This window comes from Dioscorea cayenensis, chromosome 5, assembly GCF_009730915.1.
Source record: "Dioscorea cayenensis subsp. rotundata cultivar TDr96_F1 chromosome 5, TDr96_F1_v2_PseudoChromosome.rev07_lg8_w22 25.fasta, whole genome shotgun sequence".
NCBI lineage: Eukaryota > Viridiplantae > Streptophyta > Magnoliopsida > Dioscoreales > Dioscoreaceae > Dioscorea > Dioscorea cayenensis.
This window is the reverse complement of record NC_052475.1, coordinates 31,369,149-31,374,448: the sequence shown is the minus strand read 5'-3', so window position 1 is coordinate 31,374,448 and position 5,300 is coordinate 31,369,149.

Genomic DNA, 5,300 nt, shown 5'->3' with positions numbered 1-5,300 from the left:
CTTCCGACTTTGCATATGATGACAACTACACGCCCATCCTTGACGCTAACCCTCCCGTGGAAAGCCCTTTCTCAAAAGAAGCCTCAAAGTTACCACAGGTCATCCCTTCTCCTCAACATGCAAAGGAAGACTCTACTCCAAAAGCTATAGAGGTTGCATCTATGAGCTCATCCCTTCCTCAACTTGTGGAGAAAAAGACATAAAGCTTTAGGGTCATTTTGGGTAAATAAGCTTTATAAAAAGGTGAAGTCATCGTGCCCCTCATGAACATGAATCTTTGAGGGATGAAACCACAAAAATTGTACAAAAACTTGAAGGCACATGGAGCTAACATCTCGGTCATAAGAGACAAGATATATGAAGCACTTGATATTGCTAAACTTGCCCATGACACAAATAATGGACAAAGCAACTTAAAGGTGGCAAAAAAGAAGGAATTAGTGTGAGAAAAGAGGAGAAGTTAGAGAAAAACCATATTGTCCCTCACAACAATGTCCCAACATATGGATGAGGCTAACATGGAGCCTCATACAAATAAGAAAGAAATTGCAAGAATTGAAAGCCCCAGAGGATCTAAAAAGAAGAAAATCATCTCCTCGGGAATGAGTCTCTTTATCCGATGCACCTTCCATTGAAGCAGTGAGGAAGTCCCTTGATGATATTCGTCAACAAATTGAAGCACTTGAGATGACTGGCGATGGATCACAACCCTCATTGTCAGTCCGAAAGTAGCTCTTGCCAACTTTGAAAGAGCGAAAGCTCAACTTTAGGCTTAGCTTTATTTTTATCCTTTTTGTTTAGTTTTCGAATCTAGCTTAGCTTATTTCCATTGCTTAGTTTTAGGCCATAGCTATTTTTTATTCTATTGCTTTTACCTTGGTGTAGCTCATGTCTTCTCAACCTTTTTTTTTTTAATAATAAGAAAAAAATTTCTTTTCGACCACACTTGCCCTTTTTATTATTTTTTTACGAACGCACTAAACTCCATACATAATCTTGACCGTCCAACTCAAATAAAAATAATCTATGAGTGTAGATAAAAAATTTCATAAGTATCAAGAAAGATTCGACCACCAAATCATCAACTTAAAAGTCAACAATGGAGACCGCAATATTTAACAAAATTTGATTTGAACTTATGAATTTCTGTGGGAGGTAAATGGACATCAAACTCAATCTCCACCGTACATATTAAATATAAAGACATCCTTTACACGTTAAAAATATTCCCAAGAAGATTCCGGAGCTTCTAATTATTTGATCACCAACTTGATAACAAACAATTTCCATGACAATCATCAATGAATTTCTCTGTTGAGTCACTTAATTTGTTTCAAACTTTTTACTGAACTAAAAATATAATCATGACCGTTCACGGAAACATCATGATGTCTCTCACGAGCTTCAATAAAATTTTCAGATTGATCAGAGAAGTCATCGTAGTCCGATTAAGTTATGATCAACTCTGGTCATTTGAAAATAATTTTCCTGAATTTTAGCTTGAAGTATAGAATTCTTTAAAAATCATCAGAACTCCAAATTTAATTTCAACCGTTCACATTGACTATTGTCATGTGTTTATAATATAGTTAAAATTTCATGACGATCAGAGTTGATCTGGATACCTGATGAGCTACTTGATCAAAACAGCATTCGTATGAAAAACTGCAGATTTTTTTTTTTTTCGGTTTTCCTTTCTCTTTTTACCTGATCTTATAGCCTTTTTATAGGATTTGCAAAAATAATTTCAAAATTCATGAAATCATATCTTTATTCAACTTGATAAAGAAAACAACATGATGGAATTTATGTTTTGCCTCAAGAAGCATCTATCACGCTCGACCGATCTTGCCCAAACAAGGGCATTGGCCGTTCCATCATAGACAAACACAAATTTTTCTTCTACAATGCGCTTTTATTCAAAAGAGAAACAAGATAATAGAACTCATAATTTGCCTCGAGAAGCATATACTATGCTTGACCAACCTGCTCAAACAAGAGCACTGGACATTCCGTCATAAACAAACACATGTTCTTCTTCTTCTATTTTTATATTTATCTTCTTCTTTTTTTTATTTTGTTTTTGTTTTGTGTTTACATGTAGCATTTTTCAAATCATGCGTTACATATGCATCACTGATAATATTTTTCAAAAACGCAGCGCATTGATAGGTGGCATAGGTCTCCTTCCATCGGCGTCGACTAGTCGATGCAGCACCGTGCAAGATCGACCTCTACTAATATATGAGCCTTCCCAATTTGACTCTGAACTTACCTCAACATGCTTTGTTGGTGATGATTGGCCTTCTTAACTACCCATACCATCTCTGCTCTCGAAAGTTCGATCGAAGACCATCTTATTGTAGCTCGAGCCATCCTTGCTTTTTGTAGACTTCCAAGATTTTGTTGGGCCTCTAGCCTTCTCTTCATCTGACAAAGATCAAGCTCATCCAAACGCAGTAGCGAACTCTATCTTCATTTGTGAGTTCGCTTTTTGTAAGGCATTCTTAAAGATGGAATTTGGACTTCAGTGGAAGAACGACACAGTACCAAATACCGGCCAGTATGGTGTTGAGTCGCCTGTTCGACACGTTGTTCGTGATGCCCATAAAACTCGTGAAGCCTTTCGTGCTAATCCCTTTGACTTTTCGAAGCTGCTTTCTTCAACAATTTTGGATATTGTTTTATCGAATGCTTTCGACGAGACCATTTGCTCTAGCATTATAGATAGAGGAATACCTCCAATCTATTTTGTGATGTTGAGCAAACCTTCCAACCTTGAAACTTTTGAATGCTCACTGGTTAGCCGGAGATGATCCTTCTAGTAGCTCCCAAATTTATATATAGCACATGATCTCTGAAGAACTTGATAATGTTTTCCGCTTTTACTTCCTTTTAAAGGAATGGCTTCGCACCAATCCGTGAGAAAATAGTCGATGGCGACCAATATAAAAGCGATGCCCTCTTGATGTATGGTGGCTCAATAGGACCTATCACATCGAGCCCCACATCTCGAAAGCGCCATGCAAGAGATGCAGAGGGTGTAAGGATTGGGGTGTTGATGAACGAAATCCCCATGGGCTTGGCATGGTTTGCACTCTGCTCTTGCATATTGTAGGCAATCGCTAATCATGCTCGGCCAATAGTACCCAATATGTTTAATCTTCAACCGCATCTTGATCTGACCGGTGAGCTCCACAAATACCGGAATGGACTTCATGCATGACTTCGCGGACTCCTCCTTCCGAGAGACATCTTTAGCGGAGTTGATCATATGATCTTCGATAGAGAACATCATTAACAAGGGTAAACCTCATCGCCCTCTTTCTTTAACTTTGCAGTAGCTCGAGACTTTTTCATCCTGGAGCTCGCCATACTTCAAAGTATTTAATGAAGGCTCTCGATCATCTTCAACCACCGTGAGAATTTCTTCTTTTTGAGCTTCTTGTTTTCGAATTCTTCATCAAAGCATGAACTTAGCACTCTATGTTTTGAATGGTGACTTGGATCTCCTCTTGATCCGGATCGACCAACTCTTTTGCCAATTTGGCTATATACCATTCTTCCATTAATCGACACGAAAACTCTTCCCGACTAACATCGGGAAATTTGCTTTCAACAATTCGATAACTATCGATGATACCGAAGGAGTTCTAGCTTATGAGTCTTTGAAACTTCCTTCAACCTCGATTTGAGTAATGAGTTGTGAATAAGCCATATATATCGCAAGCTTTGAACTCTATATCGATCGCTAGCTCAATCCAAAGCAGTAAAGAGCTTCAGTATGCGCTCGTTGTTAGTACATGGCTTTTGACAAAGAAAGAGAGTATCTTAGATTCCACTCTTGGGAGAAATGAAGATGAGTCCAGATACACGACTCTAACTTGAGGAATTTTTGGTCTAATACTGGTCAGTATCGAAGAAGCTCCATCGAAGTACATCTCGCAAACATTGTTTTCCCGATTCAATTGCCAAAGTCTCTTCAGTCGGAGATCACATCCTCGAGGAGATTCCATTCCGCAGGCGAAGGATCTTGCCTTGAAGAAAAATACGCCAACGTGCTTGACCTTTGATTGCTTTTCTGTGGAGTATAAGTTATGTCGAACTCATGAGTATCAACGCCCATTTCGCTAATCTTCCGAGTAAGTAGTGGCTCGGTCATCAAATACTTGAGTGGGTCTATTCTTGAGATAAGAATAACTTTATGTGAGAGCAAATAATGCCGAAGCTTTCTTTCGCAAACACCAAGGAGAGACGGTGCTTCTCTATTGGTGTATATTTGTTTTCAGCACCCACCAACATTCTACTAAGATAGTATAGGGCATTCTCCTTTCCTTCTTCATTCTCTTGGGCTAGTAGAGCTCCAAGTGATCCATCCAAGGCCGTTGTGTATAAAATCAATGGCTTTCCTTCAATTGGTGCTCGCTAACTCTGGGGGATTCAAATAAATAGCGCTGATTTCTTCAAAAGCAATTTGGCATTCATATCCCACCCTAAAGGGAGCATCCTTTTTACCAATCCTTTTGAGAACAGCTTGCACCACCGAAAGATCACGATGAATCTCCTGGATATAGGCGAGGCGCCCTTGAAAAGGACTACTTAGCGCTTTCCAATGTCTCTCGAGGTGGCATTTTCATGATTGCCTTAATTTTGGAAGGATCAATCTCATTCCTCGGTGCCTCACTGACGCATCCAAGGAATTTTCCGGACGATACCCCAAATGCACATTTCAGTAGGGTTCATCTTCAAGTTATATTTCCCTTAACTGATCGAACACGCTCTTAAGTCATTAAGGTGTTGATCTTTTTGATTGTCGGGTCTTCACCACCAGAAATCATCTCACATAGCACTCTCACGACTTGGTGAATCATCATCAAAAATCTTCGACATAGCTCTTGATATGTCAGCTTGCGCTTTCTTTTAGTCCAAATGGCATAACTTTATAGCCAGAGATGCCTCATTGATGTCCTAGAAGCCATGATGCTTTTCATCTTCTAGGTCCATCTTAATTTGGTTGTACCCGGAGAAACCATCCATGAAAAGAAAAACATCTCGATAAGAGGAAGTGTTATCAATCATGATTTCCTACTGGTGTAGTGGAAAATCATCTGGGACATGCTTTTCGTTTAAGTCCCGAGTCCACATAAATCGATTTCGCCGTCATTCTTCTTTGCTCGACGAGCACTATGTCGGGTAATCCAATTAGGGTACTTTTTCCTCCCTTATGAAACCGACTCGATTAGTTTCTTGGTTTCTTCACGACGCTCCTCCAGATCAAACTTCATCTTCCTTGGTGCTTG